This window comes from Papio anubis, chromosome 2 (assembly GCF_008728515.1).
Source record: "Papio anubis isolate 15944 chromosome 2, Panubis1.0, whole genome shotgun sequence".
Lineage (NCBI taxonomy): Eukaryota > Metazoa > Chordata > Mammalia > Primates > Cercopithecidae > Papio > Papio anubis.
In genome coordinates this window covers 33792398-33813702 of record NC_044977.1, presented here as the reverse complement: position 1 = coordinate 33813702, position 21305 = coordinate 33792398, and the positions used below count along the sequence as shown (strand labels likewise).

General features: G+C 41.3%; 1 pseudogene across 1 annotated transcript; it reads left to right on the top strand.

Annotated features, from left to right (window-relative positions):
- The first annotated feature begins 19841 nt into the window (after nucleotides 1–19841).
- On the top strand, nucleotides 19842–21096 carry LOC110742521 (annotated as a pseudogene). The gene has a single exon (XR_002520280.2). The product of XR_002520280.2 is annotated as a histone H2B type 1-H-like (transcript).
- Nucleotides 21097–21305: the final 209 nt, after the last annotated feature.

The window sequence follows — 21305 nt, the reverse complement described above, 5'->3', positions numbered from 1 at the left end:
ATACAAAGTGAAAGTTATAGTCACCTCCACCATTAAACTGTGAGCCGCCCCTTTTCTAGATAGTGTCTATTATCCCTAATTCTAGACAACATCTTTTTCCCAGCATTTTCTTTTGATCCAGGAAGAGCTTCCTAGAGGAATCCCAAACAAATCTCCAAGCTAGCACTTCAGCCTCTTCATGCTGAGACTCCTCATTCTACCTCCTCTACCTCTACAGTCCCCACATGAACTCACACACTTAGTCTCAGAGCTCACTACCTTCAGAGCCAGCATGGCCAAAAATCCCAGGAAAGAGGTTGGCCTGAATGAAACAGAGCAGGATTCTTGGGGCAGATCTACTCTGGATCCAAAGAAGTCTCATAGTTGCCCACACTATTTGGGTAAAATGCAAATAGCATGGAAATCCACATAGATTATAACCAACATTCAACTCTAGACCTTATGTAAATATTTTCTTCTTCCAGGACACAATCCTCTAATACTCCATCCATTACTCATTTACTAAATCAGTCACTTATTCAATAAATATTGATTGATAACCTTCTATGTGTCAGGCATTGTGCTTAGTACTGGGAAACATCATCAAAGAAGATGTGGCTTGCCGAGCACAGTGGCTCACGCCTGTAATCCCAACACTTTGGGAGGCTGAGGATGGTGGATCACCTGAGGTCAGGTGTTCAAGACCAGTCTAGCCAACATGGTGAAACCTCATCTCTGCTAAAAATACAAAAATTAGCCGAGCATGGTGGTGGGCACCTGTGATCCCAGCTACTCGGAAGGCTGACAGAGGAGAATCACTTGAACCCGGGAGGCGGAAGTTGCAGTGAGCCAAGGTTGCACCATTGCACTCCAACCTGGGCAACAACAGCGAAACACCACCTCAAAAAATAAAGAAGATATGGTTCCTGCCCCCAGAAGCTTCCAGCCCATAGTAGAATTTAGGTGTACAGTGATGAGCTGCTTGTTGTCTATAAAAAAGAGAAATTCATGGTGTTTGGAAACCCATGAATTCTTGAAATTTGTGAACTTGGAAGCCCCATATTCCATATTCCACCTTGAGAAGGCTTCTTGGACAAGTATTGTCAGGGTTGAGACGTAATAAAAAAGTGGGAAAGGCGTTCTAGACACAGCAGACCTCTGAAGAGCTAAAGGTAAGTAGAAGTAAGGACCATGCAAGGAATTTCAAATAATTCCATCTTGCTGTAGAGAGGAGACCCTAGGGAAAGGACAGGGAAGGGAAAGGACAGGGAAGGAAAAGGTGTGATCTTGGTAGATCTTTTCCTGCTCTGCTCAAGTGACAGCTGAGCCTATGGGGACCCTACTCACAAATGACCTCTAGGTCTTGCCTCTTCTACCATCCATGCGGACTATACACACCACAAAACATCCATCACTAATTTATTTAACTACATCTCTCTGAGCTACATTGGACTTCCACAAATGTAGAATTTAATTTGAATTCCTCCCTTTTTCTCTAAAAGAAGAGAAATGTCTAGCTGAATGGATGTGGAGCCAGAGATGGTTCAAATTAAGTCAGTTCAGAGACTTTCGGTCAGAAGCCAAGGGAGGTCAGGCAAAGAGATTTGTTTTCCTGAATGCTTGGGTCAGGACTAAACAAAAAGGCAGGAAGGGCAAGTGATTCATGCAGAACTGGCTGTTTTCTGGAGGTCCTGGCTCCCAGGCCTGTGCTCCGATCCTTGGTATCTGCTGACACCAGAAAACTGAAAAAGCTTAATTTGAATTAATACACAGAGAGCAGAGAGGGGATGACAGGCAATTAACTCGATGCCTCCTTTCTACCTAATTGTCTCCTCATTACCTTAGGAAGGGAGTGAGTTTCCATGACTACCTCATGACACAGAGACTCAGTGCAGGTGATGCCAGCATCAGCTTAACTGTCTGCAGCACACACTGGCAGAGGCAGAACCAGAGAGTCATGCCAAGCACAAGACCTGGGACCTCTTGCTCCACCCACCGTCACCTCAATTAATCACCCCATCTCCATTATTATGCATTGACTCCCTGCTTTGTGTATAGTCTGCAGGGCACTGAGAGGAGTCAGTGGTGGTTATAGGCCTCTGAGGATACATGTGTCCCAGAGAGGGAGCTGGGCTGAACCTAGGGTGGTGCTGACCACCTTGTGGGAAATAAAATGAACAGAAATGAGTCAAAGACTGGCATTCTAGTGCTAGCACAGACAAGTTACTTTGGGCAAGTGGTTTAACCTCTATGAGTTTCAGTTCCCTCATGAATAAAATGGTGACCTGAAGACCCGATCTTCTTTTTTTTTTTTTTTTTTTAAATTTTTTTATTTTCAGTAGAGATGGGGTTTCACCTTGTTGGTCAGACTGGTCTTGAACTCCTGTCCTCAGGTGATCCACCTGCCTCAGCCTCCCAAAGTGCTGGGATTACAGGCATGAGCCACCGTGCCCAGTCATGGCCCAATCTTCCTTACTAGAACATTTGGAGATTAGATAAAAATCACATATTTAAAGCTGTCTTAGTGTACTCTTGCTGCTGTAACAAAATACTACAGACTGGGAAATTTATAAATAATGGAAGTTTATTTTCTCACAGTTCTGGAGGCTGGGAAATCTAAGATCAAGGTGCCGGCAAGTTCAGTGTCTGGTGAGGGCCTGGTCTCTGCTTTTAAGATGGTACCTTGTTACTGAGTCCTCCTGAAGGGGTAAACACTGTGTCCTCGTGTGGTAAAAGGGCAGAGGGCAAAAGGCACAGGTAGATCCCTGTAGCCCTTTTATAAGACACTAACTCCACCCATGAGGGCAAAGCCCTCATGGCCTAGGCACTTCCTGAAGGTCCCACCTCCTAATACTATTGCACTGGAGATTAAGTTTCAACATGAATTTTGGAGGGGACACCATTCAAACCACAGCAGAAGTGTTTTGTCAACTGTAAAGCCCTAACAAATGTAAGAGATTATTCTTATTATTGGTACTCTTGTTATTTTTTTCACCCTAAGCAACTATTCCTATCATGTCTGTCTAGTTCATAGCCCACCCAGACCCTATTTACTTGGCATAGTGTTTTCAACCTCTCACATAAAATCTGATTTTTCTCTTGTCTTTTATTCCCTATACGTGCCCAGGACACTTGGTTGACTTTGTAGTCTGATTGTTAGAAAAATGGATAGTACCTAACAGAGCACCTTCTCCTGCTTACACAGTCCAGTGCACAAGTATGTTATGCTCTAATACCCAGGCTGATGGTGGCAGATACTTGCTTGCCAAAGGCTTCTTGGGTAGTCTGTTCCTCTTCTGGCCAGAAAATGAGGTGCGGAACACATTTATTCTTCAATACTTTCTGTCTTTGTCCCTTTTGATATCTGAGCCTGACATCCCTTCGTCTTACTCCATCCCTTCCTGCCTGGGAGCAGTGCCTTGGATATGGTGTATTAGTTTCCTAGGGTTGCCATAACAAAGTGCCACAAACTGGGTGGCTTAAAACAACAGAAACTTATTCTCTCACCATTCTGGAGGCTAATCACAAGGGCCTACCCTAATCCAATATGACCTTATCTTAACTTGATAACATCTGCAAAGTCCCTATTTCAACACAGGATCAAAGACCGGGCATTAGGACCTCAGCAAATATTTTTGGCAGATACAGTTCAACCCATAAAATATAGTGAGGGTGGTATGACAGGCAGGATGACTAGGGGAAACGTGCAAAGGCTGTTTCATTCAGAATACAAGATGTCAGCTTCCAGCATTGGCATGTAGTCTCCTTGATGGCCTGGGTCAAGTCTGTAAACTTACTAAAGCTCAACTTTCTTATCAGTAAATAACAGCAAGTCTGGATTCCTAAGGCTGTGATAAGACAGGCTAAAAATAATTCTAGAAGGACATGAATTATCTTCTGAGCCCTAAAAACCTGTAAATATGTTTACTAATAAAAATTAAACCTGTACAAAGACAATCTGTTGCTTCTCTGTGTCTTAAAAAAGGAATTTAATAGCAGACTCATTGGAGTTGGGGAAAGTGAAAAAGGAAAATCATGTATTTATCCTATTTCATGCAGCACCAGTCCAGACTGACTAATGGTGATGGGGGTATTTTTTCTCTTTAAGAAAAACTGATACAATTGAGTCTTGTATTATGCTTGGACAGATTCCATAAGACTCCATATGAAAGACTCTCAAGAAGCCTGTAATTTATCACAACCTACAATCATTGGATTTGAGAGTTGGAAGAGACTTGAGCCCGGTCTGCTAATAATTGCAGAAATTCTCTCTGGAACATCTCTGACCCATGGTCATCTAGCTGTATTAAGAAGCTGGCTCACTTCTTCCTAAGACACATGACAGGTCATCCTTTAGAAAATTCCTCTCTTCATTAAACCAAAATCTGCTGCCTTACAAAATCCACCTTTTGATTCCTATTCTCTCCTCTAGCACAGGAATCTCTATTCTTTCCTCCCCACCGCAGCCTTTGTGGGATTAAAATAGTTCTCCAAAGCTTCCATTGCTTTACCTCTACTTCATGTAATATTTTCTTACACTATCCATCTTGGTTGCTTTCCTTTGGATGTAGCCATGTTATTAATTTGTCTTAAAATACTAGACCCCAAATAGGACACAGTCCTCTAAATGTTGTGTAACCAGTTCAGAGTGCCATGAACTCATTATTTCCCATGATTAGAATATTCAATTTTTAATGACCCAACTGAAATTGCATTGACTTTTTAGGGCTCATTGAAACTCTGAGAAGGAGATTTGCATGCAGAATGGATAAGTTTAATGAGGTATGCCTTAGGGATCAACACCTATAGGAGAGTGAAGGAAGTAGATTTCAGCACAGGAAAGAGTTGTACTATAATGCAGTCACACAGAGAACTTAAGAGAATCCCAGAGGGAGCTCTGTAGAGGGCAGGACAGTTACGGCCCCAGACAGTTATTAAATGGGGGCTGCCTCTGGCAGAATGCATGCTTAGACAAAGAAGCTCTCTTCAATTGAAAGTATTCAGCAGTCAACACTTCCAACAACTGGGGGAACAAATTCCCCAGTAAGATCTTGGTAGCACATCACAGCATCCACTGTAGTCTACACTGTATGCCACTTGGCTCTAGTTTCTTCAAATAATAAATGCTAGAAACAGCTTTATCAGGAATCTAGCTGGTATCACTTCCTGGGGAAGGTTAGTGGGACTAACTGTACTCTCTGTCACAGCAGCTGGTCTCAGAGCCAAAGTAATTATCATCACCCTTTTCTACGATCTATTCCAGATTCTCCTCACTATTGACTAGCACTCTACTGGTCTAGATGGTTGTATTAGTCAGGCTTTTCCAGAGAAACAGAACCAATAGGATATGTGTAGATATAGATACGTGAGAGGGGATTTATAATGGAAATTGGTTCACACAATTATGGAGGCTAAGAAGTCCCGCAATACACTATCTGTAAACTGTAAAACCAGAGAAGATGGTAGCTTACCTCAGTCCAAGTTCAAAGGCCTGAGAACCAAGAGAGCTGATGGTATAACTCTGGGCCTAAAGCCCAAGGCCTGAGAACCTAGGAAACCACGGCTGCAATCCCATAGTTCAAAGGCCAGAGAACCTGGAGTTCTGATGTCCAAGGCCAGGAGAATATGAGTGTCCCAGCTCCAGAAGAGAAAGCAAGCAAATTCACCTTTCTTATGCCTTTTTGTTCTATCTGGATCCCCAGTTGATTGGCTGGTTCCTGCCCACATGGGGTAAAAAGAAATCTTCCTTACTACTGATTCAAATGCCAATCTCTTCCGGAAATACCTTCACAGACATACCAGAAATAATACTTTACCAGCTATCTGGGTATTCCTTAATTCAGTCTAGTTGATAACTGAAATTAGCCATCACAGTGGTGGAGTGACTCTGAGAGACATGGTGACTTTCTCAAGTTATGGTTGCTGCATTTTATCCATTTACCATCAAAATTAGGCAAAGAGATGTAAAGAGACACCTCAGTGAATCACCCAAGTACGACATGCATTCTTCCAGGTTCCCACTGTACAACATTCCTTCCTTCTCCTGAAAAATCAAGATTTAATCATCCTTTCCATGATGCTCCGTCACTTGGTTGTTTGTCTTCCGGCACGAGGAGCTCCAAATGACTAGGTGGAAGCCATAACTTAGAGCTTAATGGGATTTTTATGCCCTAGAGGACATATGGGAACAAGGACTTTTACCTCAAAAGGTTAAACATAGCATTACTATATGACCCAGCAATTCCATTTCTAGTTATATACCACTAAAAACAAGTATTCAAATGAGTACTTATACACAAATATTCATAGAAGCACTATTCACAATAGCCAAAAGATAGAAAGAATATTGGGACATCATTCAGCCATCAAAAGGAATGAAGTTGATACGTGCTACAATGTGAATGAAACTTGAAGACACTCACTGTGCTAATGAAAGAAGTCAGACACAAAGGTCACATGTTGTATGACTTCATTTATATGAGATACTCAGAGGTAACAGGTAAATCCATAGAGACAGAAGGAAGTTTGGTGGTGTCCGAGGATGGGAGAAAAAGGAAAGAGGAGTAGCTCTTTGATGGGTACACAGTTTTCCTTTGTGGTGATGAAAATATTTTGGAATTAGGTAGAGGTAGTTGTTGTAGGATATTGTGAATGTAATAAATGCCACGGAATTGTTCACTTTAGTTAATTTTATCTATGTGAATTTTACCTTAATAGAAAAAAATGTTTAAATTATGAAAAGAAATTTAAAATTCAAAAAGACCAGGGACCTCTAACATTTTATGTTCTGAGATTTGAAAACTCAATATGTTAAGATGGCAACTTTCTACAAATTGATATATAGACAATGCAATCCCTCTCAAAATTCCACCAGCCTTTTTTATCACGAACTGACAAGCAAATTGTAAAATTTACATAGAAGTACAAAAGACCTAGAATAGCCAAAAGACACTTTTTAAAAAGAAAAATATCTAGAATAAAAATATCTAGTAAATCTATAGAGACAGAAAAAAGATTGGTGGTTTTCGATGGGTGGGAAGAAAGGAGTTGGAGAATGTTTACTCCTTGATTTCAAAACTATCAAGCTGCAGTTATCAACAGTATGGTATTTGCAGTAAGAAGACATATAGACCAATGGAACAGAATTGACAGTCCAGAAACAAATCCTTATATTTATGGTCAATTGATTTTCAACAAAGACAATCCATGGGGAAAGAAGAGCTTTCCAAAATTCGTATGTTGAATCCATAACCCCCAATGTGACTATATTTGGAGCTAAGGCCTACAAGGAAGTAATTAAGGTTAAATGAGATCATCATAAGAGTGGGGCCCTTATATGACAGGATTAGTGTCTTTATAAGAAAAGACACAAGAAAGCTTATTTCCCAGATCCATGTATTCTATTCATCGGATCAGCACATACAATGATCATTGATCTAGAGTGTATACTGTTGTCTGAAAGTTGGTATCTCATCATCGGAAAGTATCATCTTCAAGCTGATGCCTCAGTCGTGCATTTAAAAAGCTGTTCTACATTCCATTAGGCTGGAAACTTCAGAGAGGTGTGGTGTGTAATAGGAGCAGTGGATCACATTGTCGTGTCCACACAGCCATACTTCCATTAACATAAGCAGTTACTTTAGACCGATGCAATGTTTGGCAGGATCCTGTTGCAGTGGATCAAATGCTACGTAGGCATTGTCTAGCTGAAGTTGTATGAATAGGAAAGATAAGTGTCAAATTCATATCAAAATCACATGGTGGAAAGGACCCATTGTAATAAATTTGCCGTTAAGAAGCTGGTGGTCTTCTTGAGGAATGGAGCCGTATTGGGAACTCAATGATGGTATCTATTGCTGTCAGGCTGGATCTTCAGCAGTGGCAGTAATTAGATCAGCCTTAACAAGTGAGAGCCCATGTTGTTGGGCCTATAAATAGCTTCCATTGCCACCACTGTTTCTCAGTCATGGTTGTTGTACTTACCCATTTACCATCAAAATTAGGCAAGGGAGAATTCTTTTCTGTCACCATCATGTAAGAGAAGAGCTATCTTCTCCTGATTCAGAAAGTCAATTAGGCCAGTCACTGTGGCTCACACCTGTAATCCCAGCACTTTGGGAGGCCGAGGCTGGCAGATCACCTGAGGTCAGGAGTTAGAGACCAGCCTAGCCAACATTGTGAAACCCCATCTCTACTAAAAATACAAAAATGAACAGGGCTTGGTGGCAGGCGCCTGTAATCCCAGCTACTCAGGAGGCTGACAGAGGAGAATCACTTGAACCCGGGAGGCATAGGATGCAATGAGCCAAGATGGCGCCATTGCACTCCAGCCTGGGTGACAAGAGTGAAACTCCGACTCAAAAAAAAAAAAAAAAAAAGAAAGTAAAGTCAATTAGTCTTGTTAGGATGGTGTCTCCATTCCTTACCCATTGTCCATTAATGTGCCTATTGTGCCAGCACTGATAAGAGCTGGCTAACATCAGCTGGCTAAGACATTGTACTTCCCAGGTTGTATAGAGTCAACTGTCCAAATCATTCACTACTGCCTATAAGTGGTTAAGTGGTACATACCTTATCTCAGAGTATTCCTCTTGACAAAGGCACCGTCTTATGCTTTATCCATTAGGAAGAATTTCCCTCATCCCTATTTTTCTGGGACACGCTGAGGATGTAGCCCTGTTATATAGCAATAGTCTATTTTTAGCTTGCTACTACATTCCAATCTTACCCATCCATAAATCAAACTCAGCTTTTGTCCTCACCCCACACTGCCGTAAGTGTGAGCTAAGGGTGAGGCATCAGTGCAAATGTGGTGGATGACCTAGGAGTCTGGGCCACATACATGTGCAACTTATTTGTACTCTCTGGCTCTGCTAATGGCTGATCCCAAATGTATCATTTCCTTTCTTACAATTGTGGGTAAGCCTGCCTGCCTTTCATGATTTGGGGATCTGTCAGAACTTGCTATGGTCAGTCCTTGCTGTGTGGACCCTTGGCATCCCATAGTTGCGTGCTGTGTTCCTACTAGGAACCAGTAGTGCACCAGGAATATTGATCTAAACTTATAGTTCTCTGCTGCATATAGCTTGTCTTGCTTCTGAATTCTAGGGGTCTATTTGTGTTTTCCTATTGAGGCCTGCCATAAAATGTACACAGCCTTTTTCTATCAATGATACCTCCTATACTGTAGGCTCTACCACATCATGTGACCAAAATCATCATATGACAGGGCAGCTTGCCCTACTGCCTGGTCCTGCTGCAGAGCCCTTTCCTGCTCTGGGCTCTCTCCAAATCTGGTAGACTCATGATTCAGCTGGTGTATGTACTAGAGTAGTGTCTCTGAGTGTGAAAAGTGCTGCTTTCAGAACCAGAAGACGCTTATTGGGTGCTGGGTTTCCTTCTTAGTTATGGGAAATGCAAGTTACAATAATTTGTCCTTTACTTAGAAGTGCATGTCTCAGCATACCCCAGCCTACTGGACCTCTAAAAATTTTACTAATGTGGAAAGTCTCTGAATCTTTATAGTATTTTTTAAAATCTCCCACCCTTCGGAGTATATGTGTCTAGCCAAGGCTTCCAACGCACTTGCCACTTGTTGTTCACTTGGTCTGATTAATATGATGTTACAGATGTAGCAAACTAATGAGAAGTTCTGCAAAATGTCCATGTAGTCCAGCTTCCTTTGGACTATATTATGTCTGCAGATGGGAGAATCTGTATAGTCCTGAGGCAAGAAAAAGTAAATGCAAACTTTTTTTCTTCCCAAGTGAATATATTTCTGATCTTCCTTACTAATAGGGATGGATATGAACACATAAACACACCAGATTAATGGCCTCATAGTACATACTTGAAGCCATGTTAAAGACATCGCATCTGGCACCACAGCTGCAATTAGGGGCCAGCACTTAGTTGACTGTGTGGCAGTCTCCTGTCATCCTCCAGGGTTTGGGGGGGACAGACTGATGCGTTACTGGAGACCATCAACCCTGAATTCATTAGATCTTCAATAGTCAATCTAATTTCTGTCATCCCACCTACCCCCATTTTTAAAATTTATTATCTTGCCTTGAAGGAAAGTTTCAGAAGCTCCCACTTGGCCTTCCCCGTTACACTAGTTCTCCAAAGTCAAGCACACAATGATGGTTCAGCCAACTGCCACGTATGTCCATCCCAATTTTAAATTGGAATTTACACATTTGGGAACTAAGAAAATGACCCACCATGAGTCACACTTAGGTCAATGTTACAAGTACTACCTGGCTCCCATATGATCTCACTCCAACAGGAGGTCCATGGTGACATGGGTCCCTAACAAACACAAACTCTGAGTTGGAGATTCACGTGCAGAAAGTTTATTGGAACTTGAGGATCAACACTCATGTAGGATAAAGGAAGCCTGGGCAGAAGAGGAGTGGGACTCTTATTCAACCGTAACAAGGACTTTGGCAGATCCCATAGGGATCTCAGGATCTGGGATAGACCTTCAAACTTGTTCTGCTTTTAGGCATACAAAACAGACTTTTATATGCCCATATTACTGAGTTATAAGAAGTATCTGTCTCCAGGGAGGAGGCACAACCTAAGAGTGATGGTTCTGTTCAGCTGAGGACCAGTCCTGGACAGGGACTTAGCTGAGAGCCACTGGCCATACGTAACCAACACTCCCTTCAGCTGGGGGAATAACTGCCTTAGTTTTGATGTAAGACTATAGGCAGTAGACTATAACATCTGCTACATGTGCGCAACTAAAATTCTCAGATGTTTTCCACTAAAGTTCTATTAAACCAAGTCTTGAACTTTTGTATTTTTGTGTGTTTGTTTTGAGACGGAATCTCACTCTGTTACCCAGACTGAAGTGCAGTAGCATGATCTCGGCTCATTGCAACCTCCTCCACCCAGGTTCAAGTGATTCTCCTGCCTCAGCCTCCTGAGTAGCTGGGATTACAGGTGGGTGCCACCATGCCTGGCTAATTTTTGTATTCTTTAGTAGAGACAGGGTTTCACTATGTTAGCCAAGCTGGTCTCGAACTCCTGGCCTCAAGATGATCTCCTCCGCCTCAGCCTCCTAAAGTGCTGAGATTACAGGTGTGAGCCACCACGCCTGGTCTTGAACTTTGGATGTAGATTTTTGGAACCAATGCTGGATCTTGTATTCATCATCTATTCGACTTGTTGGTTTTATCCTAGCATTCCAGCCTGCTTAGTCACTGAATTTAAATTACAATAGCTACTGTCTTAGACTTCCCTTGAGATTTGAATTATCTTCAAACGGAAGAATACATTAAAGGGAATGTTGTCATGTTATTGAAAAACACTGAGGCCTAAATCCTAAGGGTCAGAGTCAGTGTCATTTGCTATTTGTAGTACTTGCATAGAGTATCACATACTCTTTCTGCCAAATATATCATTGTATCAGTTAGAATGTGTCTTTGCCCCAAATATCAGAAAACCCTGACTCAGATTTTCTTCAACAATGAGAAGGTTTATTTTACTCACTCATGAAGAAGTCTATATGAAGTATGAGCTTCAGACTGGCAGATTCAATGGTTTAGCAGTGTCATCATGGATCCAAGCTCTTTCCATCTCCCCTGTCTGCTAACTCCAGAGGTTTGTTTTGCTCTCGAGCTGGCTCCCCAACCTCCACCTCCATAAGTAATGATGGAGCCATTCTAAGAGTCATATCTGACACAACAATGTTCGGTAAATCCAGAACCACTCTTCTCCTAATGTCATTTCTTTGCCCAATACTCCCAGAACTCCCCCTTGTATCTTATTAACCAGGATTAAATCACAGCAGCAATCCATCCTAGCAAGGTGAATGGAATACCATGATTGGCTTAGTCTTGAATTAATCATTTGTAGTGGAATAGATGTCAATGCTTGCTTATTGATCTCTAGTTCATAGAATCTACTCCATTCCCCTTTGTGAAAAGTTTTCAGCCTTCAGGCAGCTCTCCCATTTGCTGCAATTCCCAACAGATTATTGACAGAGGGTCTCAGATACTGCATATTATTTCAATTTCCTGGTATTTAGTTCCCCTAGCTCTAGAAACTTAAATCCACTTAGACAGGTTTCATGTTTTCTTAATTTTTTCACCTATGTGGGACTTCAATTCTTATTGCACCTTCCTTTCAAAATTGAAGGTGGTAGACTAGGGGCGGGAGCTCACACCTGTAATCCCAGCACTTTGGGAGGCTGAGACAGGTGGATCGCTTGAGGTCAGGAGTTCTAGACCAGCCTGGCCAACATGGTGAAACCTCAGCTTTACTAAGAATACAAAAATCAGCCAGGCCCAGTAGTGTGTGCCTATAGTCCCAGCTACTCGGGAGTCTGAGGCAGGAGAATCACTTGAACCCGGGAGGCAGAGGTTGCAGTGAGCTGAGATTGTACCCTGCACTCCAGTCTGGGTGACAGAGCAAGACTTTGTCTCAGAACAAACAAACAAACAAAATTGAAGGTTGTATATCCTTATGTCTCTTTCCTTTGGCTCCTTAATCTGAAAGTTGGCTTTCATTTTCACCATGTGCCGTAGAGAGCCAAGCTGAGTTTCATCTTCTGTTTCCATGGGAAATTCACTCACTCGAAGCAATTAACAAATTTTAGAAGAATTACACAAGATTTGAGCACAGCAGGGAAGAGGGGGTGTGGTAGATCACTGTCTTCCTGGTTTTGTCGCTCCTATACTTGCTTCTCACCATCTTTCTCGCAAATGTGGCCAGGGAGCTCCTAAGTCTTCTCCTATCTTTGAGGCTGAGACTCTGGGGATCTCTGTCCCTTTCCCTAGTGGGATAATATCAGTGTGCTCCTTCGGCACAAATACAGTCTCTCTCTAAGAGAAATATCAGTTACAACTACTTTTTGCACCTAGGAGAAGACAGAAGCAAAATGAACACTAGAAAAAAGTAAGCACTGCTGAACTTCTGTTAACATTACACTACCTTACTTCCTCAAAGAGCAGGTTGCTCCATGTTTGTGCTTCTCCTTACTCTAAGTAATGCGGCCTTTAGCACTTTTTTGTAAAGCTCAGCTGATTGCTGACTTTAGCCTCCTTTATTCTGTTCTTGAAGGTTCATGATAGTCTTTTGTGTTCAAGCTTATCTGTAATCCCCTCCCTTTGCCTTCTGTTCATGTCTTTTTCAAAGCCTGAGCTCTGCAGAGAGCTCCCTGTATAACCACCTCCTTCTTTAGCTGTCTCCCCCTTTATCACTGGAATTATTTCCTATTATATTATAATCAGGATTTGATTGTTTGAATCTCCCACCTCTCCCAAGTCATGTTCTTTTCTAAAGCCTCACATTGCAGAATCACACCTGTGGTAAATACTCTTTTGAAGTGAAGAGTTAATTTGTGATGCAAATAATTACTTCTTTATCTCATTTTCAAAGAGGAATTTTCATAAAGATAAATTAGGAGCAAATTGTTTCACACCTTTTCCTCCTTTGTCACTGACTCTCCTTCCCCCGCTCACTTTCCTTCTGTCCTTTTCCCCTCTGCTTGCTTCCTGCCTCCTTCCAGATTTGGTGTAAACCCCCTGGGTTTCTCTCCCAGGCTCTGCTTTTGTTGAACTGAAATATTTTCTGTTCATGTATTGGAGTGAACCTTTATCACACCAGGCGTACTCACCTACTCCCTGCCTCAAGGAAATCTGGTTAGTGAAGCCAAGTGAAGAAAGCACTTTCATAGGGAATTGACTGTGTCTGTAACCCCTGGCAGCCGGGCCTTTCCATTTCCTAACTGCCCTGCTTCTATCAACTTCAATTAAAGTCTACCTTTTTCAGTTGACAAACTCTAAGGAGTAAATGTCTCTATGCCTCTGCTTCCTCAGGAGTAAAATGAGGGCAATTCTCTCTGTCGTGTCTACTTCACAGAGCTATTGGGGAAAAAATTAATGCGCAAAAAAATATACATTGGAAAGCATGATTCGTATGTAAAAGGATATTCACCGTTTATGCTTAATCATAGGCATGCTGCCTAAAAAAAACAAGGACAGGATTTTTGAACATAAAACTGGGCAGAAATGAATTAACTTTAGGGAGGATTTTGAGCCGGGAACTCTGAGTTTTTAAAATCAAAAATTGTCCTATTCCCGCCCAAACAAGGAAAAAGGAAAGGCCAAGGAAATGGGTTTTTAAGAGACAAAAATATTACTGGCCTCTTAACTGATTTGTTTCGCTTTTGAAAATATAATAAAGACAAAGACGTCTGGGAGACCAAGATGGAGGGAGTGGAGATAAGGGCGGGGCTTGCTCAAGATTTGCAAAGGAAAGTAAAATGAGGACGCAAAGGTTCTGTGAGATGAGTAAAGTTGTTCTATGTGGAGTAGACATAGAAAGGAAGTGCAAAAAATGCTTTATTGGACAAAAATGAATTAAATTGTGCTTTAGAAAAAGAGAGAGAAAAGCTGTGAGATACTTGTTAGTGAGAAAGGATTCAGTGAGAAGCTAAAAAGAGGAGTAAATCCTTTCAATCAAGAAGAAAACAAAAGCTTGCCTGGTAATCCCATCTGACTGTCTTTCTACTCACAATTATCACCACACCCTGAGGAAACATAAGAGAAATTTCAAAGTTCTTGAAGTATTTGTTTAATAATGTCAATTGATGAGCAACGTCATGGGGATAGAAATCAGAACATGAGTTTTAATTCATGTCAGGAAAAAAAAAAAGAAAAGCCATAGGGAGAACAAATAAATAGCTGGCTTTTGTTGTGCTTCCCTGGTGATTACACAGACATGACCTCAAACTAACTCCCAAAGGGGAGATAGAGAACTAAGAGAGAATTGGAGTACTCACTGGGCAGAAACTTGAAGTTATGCAACACCGGATGTGGTCCATGAGATAAAAAATGTCAGCTTCCTGGAAGATCATCTCACTTTTGAAAATATTGTAAAATACATCAAACATTCAGAATACTTAAAAGAATACCTGTACCTAATAGCTTTATCAAACATTAAAGTTTAGTCATTTCAGATCTTTTAAAAGAAGGGATACTTTACAAATATATGTAAACTCCTATAACATTTTCCTCCTCCCATGCCCATAAGAAGTCCCTTTCTGGCATTAAATGTTTATCTTTTTTTTTTTTTTTAAGATGGAGTCTCACTCTGTTGCCCAGGCTGGAGTGCAGTGGCATGATCTTGGCTCACTGCAACCTCTGCCACTGGGGTTCAAGCGATTCTCCTGCCTCAACCTCCTGAGTAGCTGGGATTACAGGCACCTGCCACCGTGCCCAGCCAATTTTTGTAGTTTTCTTTTTTTTTTTTTTTTTTTTTTTTTTTTAGTAGAGACAGGGTTTCACCATGCTGGTCAGGTTGGTCTCAAACTCCTGACTTCGTGATCCACCTGCCTTGGCCTCCCAAGTGCTGGGATTACAGGCGTGAGCCACTGCGCCCGGCCAAATGTTTACCCCTTTTCATCGCACTTTATGTTGTGTTACCTACACATGTACCTCTATAATATTGGATGTCATGCTTTTAAACTTTATATGAAGCACTATTCTTTTTTATGTGAAACTTGTTTTTATCACATAAATTGATACATGTAAGTATAGTTCATTTATTTACTTTATTGGCTACATGACCACAGTATTTTCCTGTGGATTATAATTTGCTTTGTTATCAAATCTTTATTGTTTTGAAAAGCTACAATGAATATTTTTGTATATGTATCCTTCAGCATGTGTGCTGAACATTCTGTAGAACAGGGGTCCCCAATCCCTGGGCCACGGACCCCTACTGGTCCATGGCCTGTTAGGAATGGGTCTGCACAGCAGGAGGTGAGCAGCAGGCTAGTGAGCATTACTGCCTATCAGATCAGCAAAGGTATTAGATTCTCATAGGAGCACCAACCCTATTATGAACTGTGCACATGGAGGTGGATCCTTCATGAATGGCTTAGTGCCATACCCTTGGTGATCAGCAAGTTCCCCCTCTGAGTTCTGGTTGTTTAAAAGAGTGTGGCACTTCCCCTCATCTCTCTTAGGAGAGGGAGGCTCACTCTGTCACCCAGGTTGGAGTGCAGTGGCGTGATCTCAGCTCACTGCAACCTCTGCCTCCTGCTCAAGCGATTCTCCCGCCTCAGCCACCCAAGCAGGTGGGATTACAAGCGTGTGCCGTCACACCTGGCTAATTTTTGTATTTTTAGTAGAGACCGAGTTTCACAATGTTGGACAGGCTGGTCTGGGACTCCAGGCCTCAAGTGATCCACCCGCCTTGGCCTCCCAAAGTGTTGGGATTACAGGCATGAGCCACTGTGCTGGGCTATCCCCCCATCTCTCTTGCTCCCTCTCTCACCATATGATGCACTGGCTCCCACTTCACCTTCTTCCATGACTGAAAGCTTCCTGAGGCTGTTACCAGAAGCAGATGCTGGCACCACACTTCTTGTACAGCCTGCAGAAACATGAGCCAAATAAAATCTCTTTTATAAAAAAAAAAAATTACCCAATCTCAGGTATTCCTTTATAGCAACACAAAAATGGACTAACGCAGTCTCCAAAGCAGTTGTATTAATTTACTTTCCCATTCCCAGTATATGAAAATTCCCATTTATCCACATTGTTTTCAATCTTTTAAATTAACTACTTAATTTGCTAATCTAAAGGGTATGATTTGTTCCTAAACACTTTACAGTTTTATTGCCATTGTTGACGATACATCATTGCAATTACAGTTGCAATTTGCTTATTACTGGTATATAGAAATAAAATGTTTTTATATTGATCTTGGATCTAGCAGCATTCAATGACTTTCTAATTAACTCGTGTAGATTCTCTTAGATTTCCTATGGAGTCAAATATGTTGACTGCAAATAAGATCTGCTTTGGAATGTCTTTGTAAGTTTTATACCTTCCATTCTTTCTGATCTTATTGCATTGTCTCGTAGGTTCAGTAGAATGTAGAATGGTTGTGACAATATAGTGTAATAAAACTTCATCATTAATGTTTGTAAGATTTTGATAGATACTTTTTGTGCAGTTAAGAGTATTATCTTCTATCCCTTGGTGTTAAGTGTTTAGTTGTTTGTTTCTACATAAATTGAAAAACCTTACCCATGCTTCCATCTTAAAGTCCACATTCCTAACATTCTTCCCCCACATATCAGCATGGCTGGCTATCTTACTTCTTTCACCTCTTCTACTCAAACGTCATCTATAAAAGGAACACTTTATATAATAGCAACTTGCTACTCCCAACACTAATTCTGCTCATTTTTCCCCTTAAATGAATAAATATGAGAATGCATAAAGGTTTATCAAATGTGCTTTCTATTTTCTGTATCTATTACATTGATCATATGTTTTCCTCTTAATTGATTGTATGTTATTCTTGGGATCAATTAACCTTGGCCATGGGGTGAGTGGGAAATACATATATATATATAATGTATGTATATATATAATGTACATATATATACACACACATATTTTATTTAGGATGTTTAAATCTGTATTTATGAGAAATACTGGTCTTTTTTTTTAATGGCTTTGTTACAAAAGTATAATAACTTCATAAAATGAATTGAGTGCTTTTCCTCACTATTTTTCAAACGGTAGAGATTATCTGTTTGTTGAAGGTTTGTTAAATTATTCTATGAAAATCAACTGGGATTTCTGTCTTAAGGTCAGGAGTAGTGGGCAAACTGCTATGGGGTGAAGCACTTTCTCCTAATGGGACTTTGACTTTGTACTAAGAAAAGAATGGTCAGCCTAGGAACTTCTGCTGCTACCTCACTGTCCAGAACTGGTCACATGACTATCTTTGTTGCAAGAGAGGCTGGGAAGTTAAGTATTTTTAGCTAGGCACATTGTCTTCCTGAAAAGAAAAATCAACATTCTGCAATTAAGGATGAAGAAAAAGCAATGGCAACTGGGTAGGCAGCCACCAATGCTTTCTACAATAAAACTATTAGATATGCTGGAATGTTGGAACCTTTCAGTCTATCATTCTTGTATCTTAACTGAAGTAAATAGATAAACAAATACACATCTATGTGTTCAGAATAAATACACACAAGCACACGCACACACATCTTTGTCTCTCTGGTGTGTATTTTGGGTGAATTTCTCAATACTCTCTTCATCTTTCTAATTCAGTCTTCCATTTTATACAGATTAGAGTTCGTTTCATCTTTGTGAGTTAAATTCTATCCTCCCTACTAAAAAATATCTTGAAGCCCTAACCCCCAATACTTCAGAATATGGCATTATTTGGAGATAGAGGTAATCGAGTTAAAATGAGGTCATTAGAGTAGACATTAATATAATCCTTATAAAAAGGGGAAGTTTGCAGACAGACACATATGCACACACAGAGAGAAAGAGAGAAGAGAGAGAATGCCGCAAGATGAGGGAAGAGATCAGTGTGAAATGTGCATGGTGGTGCACGCCTGTAGTCCCAGCTACTAAGGAGGCTGAGGCAGGAGAATCGCTTGAACCCAGGAGGCAGAGGTTGCAGTGAGCTAAGATCGTGCCACTGCACTCCAGCCTGGTGAGACAGAGCAAAACTATGTCTGAAAAAAAAAAATCATTATATTAGTGTCCTAAAAACCTTTTATACCATATTTTTACTGTACCTTTTAACATGGTACACCTGTTTAGGGCACTTACTATGAATGGAGTTTGCAGGACTGGAAGTTGCTAAGTCAAAAAGTGAATGATGAATGAATATGAAGGCGGCGGACATTACTGTTACTACTGTAGACTGTAGGCTGTGGACTTTAGAAACACTGCACATTTAGGCTACACTAAATTTATAAAAACATTTTTATGTTTATTTCTTCAACAATAAGTTAATCTTAGCTTACTGATACTTTTTAACACATTGGACAGCTGGACAAAAATATTTTCTTTGTTTATATACTTATTCTATAAGCTTTTTTCTATTTAAATTGTTTTTAGTTTAGTTTTTACTTGCTCAAAACCTTTTTTGTTAAAAACTAAGACACAAACACATACATTAGCTTCGGCCTGCACAGGGTCAGGATCATCCATATCCCTGTCTTCCACCTCCACAGCTTGTCCCACTGGAAGGTCTTCAGGGGCAGTAACATGCATGGAGCTGTCATCTCCTGTGATAACAATGCCTTCTTCTGAAGGACTTGCCTGAGGCTGTTTTACAGTTATCGTTTTTTTTTTATCAGTAGAATTAGCACACTCTAAAATAACAAAAAGTATAGTATAGTCAATACATAAATCAGTGACATAGTCATTTATAATCATGATCAAGTATATATTGTTCATATTGCACATGCTATACTTTTATATGACTAGCAGTGCAGTGGGTTTGTTTACACTAGCATCACCACAAACACATGAGTAATGTGTTGCACTATAATGTTATGATAGCTATGACATAACTAGGCAATAGGAATTTTTCAGCTCCATTATAATCTTATGAGACCACAGCCATATACGCAGTCTGTCATTGACTGAAACATTGTTATGCAGTGCATGCATGTACTTTAAACTATGCTGTTGTGGCGCAAAAGCAGCCACAGACAATATGTAAAAGAATGAATGTAGCTGTGCTCTGGCCAGATGTGGGGGCTCATGTCTGTAATCTCAGCACTTTGGAAGGCCGAGGTGGGTGGATCACCTGCAGTTGGGAGTTCGAGATCAGCCTGGCCAACATGGTGAAACCCCGTCTCTATTAAAAATACAAAAATTACCCAGGTGTGGTGGCGCACACCTGTAATCCCAGCTACTCAGGAGGCTGAGGCACGATAATCACTTGAACCGGGAAGGCAGAGGTTGCAGTGAGCCGGGATCCTACCATTGCACTCCAGCCTGGGCAACAGAGAGAAACTCTGTCTCAAAAAGAGAAAAGAAAAGAAAAGAAAAAAGAAAAGAAAAGAAAAGAAAGAAAAGAAAAATGTATGTAACTGTGTTCCAATAAAACTTTATTTACCAAAACAGGCAGAGGGCTAGATTTGGGCTGGGATGCGTAGTTTGCCCACCTCTGCTTAGGAAGATAGTCAAGGCCATTTTTCTCAACCTCCTCTAACAAGTCAGGGAGTCCCACTCTAGTCCCTGGCTCTGGTTCCCTACCTGTCATAGAATACATTTGGTCTTCTTTAAGGGATATGAAGTGTCAGATGCTACTGTCTGCTCCCAGACCCAGAGCCCAGGAGATCTGCGGCTGCAGCCCCACGCCCTACTTTGCCTTTGTTTATTGAAGTCCTAATATGTGCTAGGCATTGTGCTCGGTCCCAGAGACATAATAATGAATGATGCAGATATGGTCCTAATCTCATGAAGCTTATGGTTTGGTAGTAAAGACAAACATTAGATTACTTCCCGTTTTCTCGAGTCGCTGTTAGTTCGCCTCGACTTGTAGTTCTCCCGCGACATGCCAGATCCATCAAAGTCCGCTCCTGCTCCAAGAAGGACTCCAAGAAGGGCGCGACTGAGGCGCAGAAGAAGGACGGCAAGAAGCGCAAGCGCAGCCGCAAGGAGACGCACGTGTACATGTACAAGGTGCTGAAGCAGGTCCACCCCGATACCGTCATCTCCTCTAAGGCCATGGGGATCAAGAACTCCTTCGTCAACGACATCTAGCGCATCGCCGGCGAGGCTGCCCGCCTGGCGCATTACAACAAGCGCTCGACCATCACCTCCAGGGAGATCCAGACGGCCGTGCGCCTGCTGCTGCCCGGGGAGCTGGCCAAGCACGCCGTGTCCGAGGGCACCAAGGCTGTCACCAGAGCTAAATAAACTTGCCAAGGAGGGACTTTCTCCGGAATTTCCTGATCTGACCAAGAAAGCTTCTTACCAAAAGAAGCACAGTTGCTTTCTGTTACATCATTATCTACTGCAGAAAAGAAGACTGAAGAATGCAACCACACCTGGATGGACTTTTCCACAGGATAAAGCTGACCTCTCAGTCTCATTCCGATTCCAAAGAGAATCATTTACAAGTTAATTTCTGTCTCCCTGGTCCATTCCTTCTCCCTAATAATCATTTACTGTTCCTCAAAGAATTGTCTACATTACCTGTCTCCTCTTTTGCCTCTGAGAAAGGGTGTATAAACTTCTGTAACCCACTGAGGGGTTGGGGTAATCATTCTATGGTCCCCAGCCCTGTACATTAATAAATTTGTATGCCTTTTCTCTTAAACAAAAAAAGTAAAGACAAACATTAAATAAATATGCACACGCATGAGTGTATAATTATGATTCCAAATTGGGTCAATATTAAACAAGGAGACTTTTATGAGAAAAAAATAATAGGAAACACTAACTTACTGTAGATTGAAGGGCCAGGGAAGATCACTCTGAGAAAGTAAAAGACGAATCTGAGGAAGTAAGAGAGGCCTCTAGGATAGA